The sequence below is a fragment of the Pyrgilauda ruficollis genome, unplaced genomic scaffold (genome assembly GCF_017590135.1).
Source record: "Pyrgilauda ruficollis isolate IOZ18807 unplaced genomic scaffold, ASM1759013v1 scaffold100, whole genome shotgun sequence".
NCBI lineage: Eukaryota > Metazoa > Chordata > Aves > Passeriformes > Passeridae > Pyrgilauda > Pyrgilauda ruficollis.
This window is the reverse complement of record NW_024508102.1, coordinates 566153-576555: the sequence shown is the minus strand read 5'-3', so window position 1 is coordinate 576555 and position 10403 is coordinate 566153. Positions and strand designations below refer to the sequence as shown.

At 48.2% G+C, this 10403-nt stretch overlaps 1 protein-coding gene across 1 annotated transcript in view; it reads left to right on the top strand.

Annotated features, from left to right (window-relative positions):
* Nucleotides 1–65: 65 nt before the first annotated feature.
* The window catches only part of RAP1A (RAP1A, member of RAS oncogene family), a 29014-nt gene continuing 18676 nt past the window's right edge, over nt 66–10403 (top strand). Inside the window, exon 1 of the mRNA XM_041466754.1 lies at nt 66–199. The gene's annotated coding sequence lies outside the window, so the exon portion shown is untranslated. The remainder of the gene's footprint in view (nt 200–10403) is intronic.

Genomic DNA, 10403 nt, shown 5'->3' with positions numbered 1-10403 from the left:
AGCGCCGGGCGCTCCCTCCCCGCGGCCCGGCCGGCAGCGCGGGGGAGGCGGCCCGGCCCCGGCCCCGGGCCCGGCCCCGTCCTGCCCGGCCGGTCCCGTCCCAGCCCCGCCGGACATCCATCTTGTGCGGGCTGCGCGCAGCCGGGGCTGTCGCCGAGCTCGGCGATCAGCGGAATTGTTGCGGTGTCGCTGCGGTCAGGTGTGTGCGGGGCGGCCCGCGCTCGCTGCTCCCGCCGTGGGAAGGGGCGCAGGGGCTTGTGCGGGCCCGAGGGGCGCCGGGGCTGAAGGGACAGCGGGGCTGCAGGCACGGACGGTGGGCTGGCAGCGGGCACGGCAGGACGAGGGACGGGCTGCGTGAGCCGCTCCGCTTCGCCGGCCCGGGTGGGCGGCAGGAGGTTCGGGCAGGTGGGACAAGCCAAGGGGGAGCCCCCCGTGAGCCACGTGGAGCAGCGGGCTGGCCCTCCTCATCCTCCGGCTCATCCTCATGCTCCAGTCCATCCTCATCCTCCGGTCTGTCCTCACCCTCCGGTCCATCCTCATCCTCCGGTCTGTCCTCATCCTCCGGTCCATCCTCATCTTCCCAGCCCATCGTCATCCTCCACTCCCAAGGACTGGTTGTCTCACACCACCTCAGCTCTGAAAAGGTTTCTTGCACTTCCTTCGGTCGCTTTCAAGAGAAACTGTTCTGTGCGTAAGGAAAGTTTGGTGTTTAGGTACTTCTCGTTAATTGGTGTCTTTGCTTGCGGTGTTTGAGGTGCAGAAGGTGTGGGTTTGGTGCAGGGATTCCTGCGAAGCCTCCTCAGTGGGAGGGTTGGGCTTTGGACGCAGCGAGCCAGTTCCGACTGACACAGAGCTGGAACTGGGTCTTGCTTTGCGCACAGCTTGGAAAGAGCTGCAAACAGGAAGGGCAAACCATGAAAACTCTGGGTTTTTTCCTTTCAGTAGCTTAACAGGGGAGAGAATATTTCTTAAAATAGTCGTCTGACTTCAAAACGCCTGTCTGCCTTCGGAGTATTGTATCGGCACTCTGTAATTGCTCTTGTAATTCTCTCTGAGTAGTTGTGTTGCTCCCCGCAAAGAGACACCAGATTATTTGAAGAGTTGAGGAAAGCGTCTGTTCAGCTGACAGTGCCTGTCTGCTGTGAAATGTTTCACTGTTGTGATTTGTGTCATTGCTTTTTTCATGCTGAAATGGCGTGCCAGTAATTCTCCCTGGTGTAGCAGATCCTCGGATCTGAAAGGGTTTTAATGCGGGAATTTGTGAGACTTTCAGGAAGTAATGGATGAAGCTTGGAGAAACAGAAAATGGTGCGTTAGCAAAGCTCTGTGCCTTTAATGAGAAGTTATCCAAAACCAGGCAAGTTAAAGGGAAGTTCCAGATGGAGCACTCTTGCTTTTGTGGTCTCTGCAACTTTCTGAATTCACAGAAGCCATGTATTTCACAAGTATGAAATGCTGTCTGATTATTCTGACATCATTATCACGTTGCTATAGTGACTTCATTGCGCTGGGAATGCCATGTTCACATCCGGTTGCTATGGAAAAAAAATCAGTGTCATAAATAAAAACATTTAATGTTCTGTTCACCCTCCGGTCCATCCTCATCCTCCGGTCTGTCCTCATCCTCCGGTCCATCCTCATCTTCCCAGCCCATCGTCATCCTCCACTCCCAAGGACTGGTTGTCTCACACCACCTCAGCTCTGAAAAGGTTTCTTGCACTTCCTTCGGTCGCTTTCAAGAGAAACTGTTCTGTGCGTAAGGAAAGTTTGGTGTTTAGGTACTTCTCGTTAATTGGTGTCTTTGCTTGCGGTGTTTGAGGTGCAGAAGGTGTGGGTTTGGTGCAGGGATTCCTGCGAAGCCTCCTCAGTGGGAGGGTTGGGCTTTGGACGCAGCGAGCCAGTTCCGACTGACACAGAGCTGGAACTGGGTCTTGCTTTGCGCACAGCTTGGAAAGAGCTGCAAACAGGAAGGGCAAACCATGAAAACTCTGGGTTTTTTCCTTTCAGTAGCTTAACAGGGGAGAGAATATTTCTTAAAATAGTCGTCTGACTTCAAAACGCCTGTCTGCCTTCGGAGTATTGTATCGGCACTCTGTAATTGCTCTTGTAATTCTCTCTGAGTAGTTGTGTTGCTCCCCGCAAAGAGACACCAGATTATTTGAAGAGTTGAGGAAAGCGTCTGTTCAGCTGACAGTGCCTGTCTGCTGTGAAATGTTTCACTGTTGTGATTTGTGTCATTGCTTTTTTCATGCTGAAATGGCGTGCCAGTAATTCTCCCTGGTGTAGCAGATCCTCGGATCTGAAAGGGTTTTAATGCGGGAATTTGTGAGACTTTCAGGAAGTAATGGATGAAGCTTGGAGAAACAGAAAATGGTGCGTTAGCAAAGCTCTGTGCCTTTAATGAGAAGTTATCCAAAACCAGGCAAGTTAAAGGGAAGTTCCAGATGGAGCACTCTTGCTTTTGTGGTCTCTGCAACTTTCTGAATTCACAGAAGCCATGTATTTCACAAGTATGAAATGCTGTCTGATTATTCTGACATCATTATCACGTTGCTATAGTGACTTCATTGCGCTGGGAATGCCATGTTCACATCCGGTTGCTATGGAAAAAAAATCAGTGTCATAAATAAAAACATTTAATGTTCTGTTCATCCCTGTGGCAGGAAAAAAGGCATCGATTTATTGACGCGAGCGAAGACTGGCAGCATGTTCCACCAGAAGTTCTTAGTGCCAAGTTGCAAACTGGGAAATTGTCACTTGCCGTTCTCGGCAGATTGTCCCTTGCCTCCCTGTGTTGTGGCAGGTAGCAGAAGTTGTGAAATCCTGCTTTTGGAGTGGAGGGTGACAGAGCGTCTGTCGTTCTTCAAGGTGGAGCCGGCAGGAAGTGCTGTGCTCGCACCGCTTCTAAAAATAATCTGTTTTCATGCGCAGCGCTGGGCCGCCTGCTGCCCGCTCCGGAGCAGCTCCTCTCCTGCTCGCCGTGCCTGGGGATGCCCAGCAGCTCCGGGCTGGGGAGCCTCGGTGCCCCACGCTGGCACCCCAGGGCTCCCAGCCCGAGCCCGGCGCTGGCTCTGTCACATGTGCTGCCTCTGCTTTTAGGGTAAGTAGCTTTGCTGGAGGTTTGAGAGGATCTCCTGCCGGACGGGCTGAGTTGCTCGCACAGCGTAAGTCCAGTGACAGGTTAATGCTTTTGTTTGGAGGCTCGTGTTTACGCAGAGCGTCCGAACGGTTTATGTTTGAAAGCGTAAGCTGCAAATACACAGGCATGGGTTATTAGTGATACATTTTGTGGCTGCTCAGCCAGTCTGAGGACTGTTCTTAAAAAAAGTAATTAAATGGCAGGAGGGTAACGTGTGGATGTGCTTGAACATTAAAGTTTTAATTGTATATTGAATCATCGTCCTGGGCATAAACAACTCCAAGCATTTGTTTGTACTTTATATTGCAGTGCTTTTTCTTGTGCCCTGCACGTGCACAGCTCACTCGGTGGCACTTTGAACTCGTGCTCGGTGTTTAGAGAACAGATTGCTTCTGTGCAGCTCTGCACGCTAAAAAAAATGGTCTTCAAGAGGAATCCTAATGCTCTGACAACAGGAACCTGTTATCTGTTTTCCTAGAGAAAACAAAGTGTATCTTTTGAACATACGTAAGTTCAAACCTTTAGGCTTTATATTTGAAGTGTTTTTTCTGTGTAGCTGTTTGAAGTTCAGAATTATCCTTGATCCAGTGTTACTTTCAGCCTTGCCAAAATCAGCTTAGCTGGCTCTGGCTGTGGATCCTGATCAAAACTTTTGGGTTTTAGGGTAATATGGGAAACGTGCTATTTTATCACTTTCTTTTCATTTCTGATGAGCCACATTAATGTTGAACATCAGTCACTTCTTATAACTTTGTGTATTTAATTCTGCAGAAGCAGATTCAAGAGAGATGCAACTTTTAAAACTTGGTCATGTCCCAGGGTGCTGTTTGGATTTTTTGGCCTTGATTTTGGGGGTTGTTGGGTCATTTTTTGAAGATGAGGTAGTGAGGATGGTGGTTAAAGTATAGCCTCAGTTCATTTTATGTTGAGCGCTGGAGTAGTTATTTATTTTCTTTTACTCTTTTATTTAATAGTTAATCGGAAATTAAACAGAATTTTAATGAAAGCATCTTCTTAAAAGGGTGCTTCTAAATCCCAGGGTGAAATTTTCCTGTAGGCATTTGTGTTTGCTCTTCAGGAAAGCTGCTGCTGCTGGAAACATGACACCTAATGGCAGAGATAAGTAAGGATGTCCCAAAGTCTTCTGAAAGAGCTGTTCGTCTTGCTGAGCTCTCTTCCTTGGTCCAGCCTCTTGCTCAGATGTTGGAACTTGTGTGAGATGTAACCAGTCCCTCTCCATCCTTCCCCTGGGCTCCCTGCAGGTCCTGGAAGGCAGAATCAAGCTCAGGTCCTGGAAGGCAGAGTCAAGCTCAGGTCCTGGAAGGCAGAGTCAAGCTCAGGTCCTGGAAGGCAGAGTCAAGCTCAGGTCCTGGAAGGCAGAGTCAAGCTCAGGTCCTGGAAGGCAGAGTCAAGCTCAGGACGTTTCAGTTAGTGGAAGTGGTGGGATGGAGCTGTAGTGGGTTACTCCCCCCCGGGAGGTGAGGAAGGCGAGGCAGAGACTGAATCCTCTGCTTCCCACTGTGGAACCTTTGTTGCTGAGCACTCCTGGAAGCGAGAGCCCAGTGGGAATCCAGCTGATGCAGTTCAGTGTCTCCAGCAGGAGTGAAAAACCATCTGTGCTGGCTGAGTGAAGACCAGAGAAATGCTGAGGAAGGATTAAAGTAGGTGTGAAGAAGATACACCTTAATTGTGCCAGTACCACTGCTGATGGAGGGAAGGAGTTGAGGGGAGAAGAAGAAGCTGCAGTTCCTGGCACGTCTGACCCAGGGCAGTGTCCTGCAGCCTCGTGCTGCAGCAGGGCTGCTGTGGGCACTCTGCTGGGCCCGGGACACTGGCAGGAACGTGACCTGTGCCTCATTCTGGCTGCCAGAAGAGTACCAGCTAGGTGACATTTGGTCTCAGGTTGTTATTTTCCAGGACCAGCCTGTGTTTGTGAGAGTTACCTGGAGCTGCCTCTCTGTTGCAGCAGATTGGGGGTCTCTGCTGGTTGTTTTTCAGCTGGCTGTGTGCTGGTGCCTGTTGACATCCTCTGTCAGCTGGTTTGACATGTCTGACTGAAACCCTTCAGAGCTAAATGGCTCATTATGAGAAGCTTCCTGTTATTTCCTGTGATAGCATAATTTTGTTAATTAATGCCTGTTTTCTGAGCTCCCCTCTGAAGAAAAAGGGACCCAGTGACAGCAGAGCTTCAGTCAGGACACAGCTGGGCCTGCTCAGCTCTTGGTACCTGGATTTTACATTGAAGCACTCTGTGCTGCACCTCTGGTGCTGTTTCACTCCCAGGTTTGCTGTGAAACGAGTTTTGATCTGCAGAGGGACAGAACTGGTTACTGAGAGATCACTTCTTCCCTTGCAAATACTGCAGTAATGAAGGCTGTGTAGAGAAATCCATTTAACGATATTAAAATGAGGAGGCTGTGGGAAGAAGGGTGGTGCTCAAGGAGGAGGCACCGAGCGTTACATTCCTGATCAGAAATGGTGTGTTTAAACTTAAATTGCATTCATGTGCTGTGGGAAGATCCTTAGGGGTGTGTGGGAGAAAATGGGACACCAGAAGCCTTCCCTCTCTGGATCTGCAGTCATTTTGGGTCAGTACCTTCAGTACTGCAGGCTGTGCTCAGAGCCTTGTGGCAGGCAGCTCACCTGGGTGCAGGTGAGCTCAGAGCTGCCTCTTTCTGTTTCTCCTGTGCAGCAGAGCCCAGGGCAGGGCTGGGGCTCCTTCTCAGCCTCTCAGCTGCTGGAGCAGGTCGGGTGGCTCTGCTGAACCCCGCCGTGGCCACATAAAGACGGTGTTTTGATGTTTTGATGTGTGCTCTGCTCCCTGCTGCGAGTGCTGGGGCAGGGTTTGGGAGTTGGGAAATACCTGCTATACCTGAACAGGCACTTCCTCACTGCAGCTGCAGCGGCTTCACCTGAGCCCAGGGAAAGGCATGGATTGGATGGTTTTGGGTTGAGAAGTCCAGATGCTGACAGAAGCAGACTCGGTATGCTTTGGAAACTGCTGGTTGCTTTCTTTTGATGAACAGAATCATCAGTCTGAGGGGGGAATCTGACCCTGCACCGGGCTTTTATACCAGGGGAGAAACAGGTAACAGGACAAAGCCAAAAAGGAATCTCCAGGGCTGCTCACAGCCTGTGGCTGCAGGTGGTTGACTTGGCTCTTTCACCTATTTGACTTTGTTTAACTTAAAATGTGGGGAGCCAGGCAATGGCAGTCCTGTTGAGCAGGTGGCCCAAAGCATTGTGGTTTGCTGTTTATTGTGAATATTGATAAGATGGAAAATACTTAAATCCATCTGGGGCACTGAAGCAAGAGGTCTGGATGTGCCCACAGCAGTGGCTGTGTTGGGGCTGAAACAAATCTTTATTCATCGCTTCAGTGAGACAAAAAGCACTCAGAAATGTGCTCAATGTAACAAGCAGGGTGAGCATTGCTGTGATAGGTGATTGTTGCTTTGTCAGAACTCTGCTTTTTGGGAATGTTCTGCACCTGGGAGTGTGTTTGTCAATGGGCTGTGTTGCATAACTGCTGCTTGCTGGAGCATTGCAGGAAAACAGACACTTGCATTCCCCTTGTCAATGACTGCGGATTCAAGGCTGGCTGGAATGTTTTTGGGGATTTTTTTAGCAGAAATATTTGTTGGATTCAACGATGTTGTGTTCTGCAGTGTTCTAATACTGCAAAAATGTGAACTTGTCATGTTTAAGTCAGATTATTGCGTGTGAGCTGAGGGCAGTCTGCTCCTGATGGATCCGAGCATCGCTGGCTGCAGCTGGGGCTGCTCCTGCCCTGCCAGGAAAGCTGTGCAGGTTTGTGTCCAAGGGAGGAATCTGGGTGGGATCAGGCATCTCCCACATTTTCAGCTGGAAATTTACCCTTAATCTGGGAAGCAGCGAGGACGTGGGAGGAGCACTTCAGCTGGATGCATTGGATGCAGTGCCTTTTATGTTGTATTTTTATGCAATATTCTTTTCTCTCATGCGAATAAACTTGAAGTTGTAGGGAGGGGCAGCTGGGAAGAGGAAAACTTTCATTACAGACAGCTGACATGCAGAATAATATCTTTTTATATTCCACTCACCACGTGATAGTTAAAAGTAACTCATAGTTCACTGGGTAAGGCTATTTCTGGTGCAATTCTCCTTTTTTTGTGTAACAGTCTCATTCCAGCTCATCTTGCTTTACCCTGAGATTTGATGTTTTTGTCAGTCCTGTGCTGAGTAAGTTTCTGGGTATCAGGCCTGAAGAACAGAAAACTTGCTGGATTTCTGAAGTAAATATGGGCGAAGATAAAATAAATTTAGCCAATTGTTGCTTTCTGCTTTAGATTATAACACTAATTGTAGCTGAAAATAACATTCAGATTAAAGATACAGACTGAAGTGGTTCCAGACAGCCTTTCTCATGAAATATTTATGCTTTTAGGGCTTTTAACTCATCAGATCACTTATGAAGTTGTGGAGGTTACAATATTATTATGGCTTTGCCTTGTTTTGTGAATACTCTGCATTGGTGTATTGATCACTAGAATGCATCAGGGCTTTTTCAGGAATCCTGTTTGAAGTGATCAAACAGCTGTTGTCATGCTCCAGGGCACTTTCCTCGGCGGTGTGATTCTGAGAAAGTGGGTCTTGTCCTTTTTTCTCTAATTCCAGTACTTTGCAGCCTCTGTTAAATGAAGTGTTTGCCCGAACCCCTTGTCATAAGCACAATATCGAGTCCAAATCCATTTAGCACCAGGGCAGGCTCAGCAGGGGTCAGAGGGATGAAGCTGTGTCTGCAGAGCTGGGCTGCTGTAACTTCCCCTGTGCTTTCCATGCTCCACATCCACTGCGTCTCTGTGGCTGGAAGTAGATTTAGGAGCTCTTTAAAACCAGTGGTGGTGGTGCTGTGCTGAGGGCCTGGGTTGGGCTGGTGCTCTGTTTGCAGATTTACTCCTGAAAAAACAAATGGGTGGAAGTTTTAACTTTGGTGGAAAGTGTTCTCAGCACGGGGAAGGCACAGAACTTGTGCAGATGGAGTTGACACTCAGGTGAAGTGTGCTGTGTTCCCAGTCCTGCAGAGTGCAGAACCTGTCCCCAGGCCATGTGTTTGACAAATTTACATCTTAATGTATGAGAGATGATTTTTTCTTTTTCCTTTTACCCTACCTCTTATCATTTCAAAGGCACATCCTAAAAATAAGACTCTCTTGGTTGCTGTTTGAGTAGAGCTGATGAGGTGGAGGGAAGGAGTGGCTGGTGCCAGGGCTGCTCAGGGTAGGATGTGTCCTCCCTTCCCTGTGAGGCAAAGCCAGCCCCTCTGCTGCCAGCTGCCCCAGCCCTGGGCTTGCTGCTGTTTAAAGGCAGCTGGAGAATTGTCTATTTTGGTTGTAATCAAGCTTGACCTATAAATACTGAAATGGCTCCTATGAAACTGATTGAACTATCAGAGCTGTTTCCTTTAATGGCACCTTTTATTCACCATAAAGGAAATTCCAGGATGAATTGTCAAAGGAGTTTTGCCCTTTTAAGCAGGTTCAGGAGGATTAAAAAACTTCAGAGAAGCCCTGGTGCAGAGGCCAGGTCTGGCAGTGGTTTGGTTAAAACCCCACTGGCCTCGAAGCTCTCGCTCTGGCACTGAAGTGTTAATAACTGTTTGAATATTCCTTCAGTTAAAACCTTCACACAGAAGAAAGTTTCATTTTTGCTGTAGGAGAAAATTCAGTTTCCACCCCCACTCTGCCCCAAGGTTCCAGGAAGCAGCATTAAGGGGCTGAGCTAAATACTGAAGGATTAAGCACCACATTAAATAACTTAATTTCTTTACGAAACGCAATGAAACTGTTACTTTCCCCTCTATTTGAAGTTAATTCTGTGCACTCAACTGCTATTCAGGTTCCTATCAAGCCTTGAAATCTGCCATGAAAGGCATTGAGGAGGTGCAGCCCTACTTGGCAGTGCTAGAACACATCCGTTGTGAGCTGTGTTTGAGTCCTCGTTACGTGGATACTCATTGCTCTGGGGGGTTTATTTAAACTGATAAACAAATGTAGTATTAATAAGTGGCCATATGGTCAGTGGGGCTTTTCATTCTGGAAATTGTTGTTAAAAGAGGCGTTTAATGAGCGGCGGTTGCGTGGGAATGGGGGGGTTGGTTGCTTGTGGCTGCCACACGCCAGGCAAGTGAAAATCTCTGGGCTGCACATGCAAAGCTGACCTTTAGAACGGGCTGCACGGTCAGATCCAGTGTACAAACACACAGATTATTGCCGCTGTGCCAGGGAGATTTAAAGAATCTCAGTGTTTTCTGGGATTTGTGAGTTAGCCCGGTCTCCTGAGGAACTGGGATGTGCCCCGTGTTTAGAGGCTTGGTGTTAGTCTTAGGATTTATCACTGGTGGGTGTAAATCACAGAATCATGGAATGGTTTGGCTTGGAATGACCTTAAAGCCCATCCAGTGCCATGGGCAGGGACACCTTCTGCTGTCCCAGTGCTCCAGGATCCAGGGGCAGCCACAGCCTCCCCAGCCAGGCCTCACTACCCTGTGAGTAAAGACTTTCTTCCCAATACTTCATCTTAACCTACCCAGTGTCAGTTTGAAATACATGGGAAGAGCAGTTTGAACCTCTCCAGTTTTATTGAGGAGCTTCAAAGAAACCTTAGTGGCCTGGGAGCTTCGTCTCTCCATTATATTTTTTATGCTGGAGACCAAGTAAGCTAAACTGGGCTTTATGGCCAATGTCTCGTCACCACTACTGCAGAAATGAAATAATTAAAGTGCAAGCTGAAATTTCAGTGGCAATCTATCTACCTCATGTCACTTATTTACTCTTAATCATATAAACCAGGAAGAACAGTGGCGAATGTTGCCAAGCTACTATCAGCACAACAAATTTTTCCTTCCAAGTAGAACACAGTTGGTCTTTTGCTGCGATTGAGCCTCCTCGGGTCTGTGTGGAATTTAATCTGTTTTATAAAAGGTCAGGATATTTTTTCCACTAAAGGAAATGGAGAGGAATGAAAAACTTTATAGGGCTTAAAAATCAGTGGCAAGTTGTGGATGTGATAGGCAGCAAATGGAGGAAGTCCCCTGAAGGGCTGCTGTGTCTAATGGCGATGCCCTTTAATGTTTACGTGTTTGGCTGATGAGGAAGGGGGAAAGGAAGTGGTTTTTTTTCATTTTTTTCTTCCAAAAAAAGCTATGGAGAACTCCTGAATGGTGTAAAGCCCTCTGCTGAGCTGCTCCAGTGGGGCTAGATGGAAAAGGAGAAAAGCCAAATGC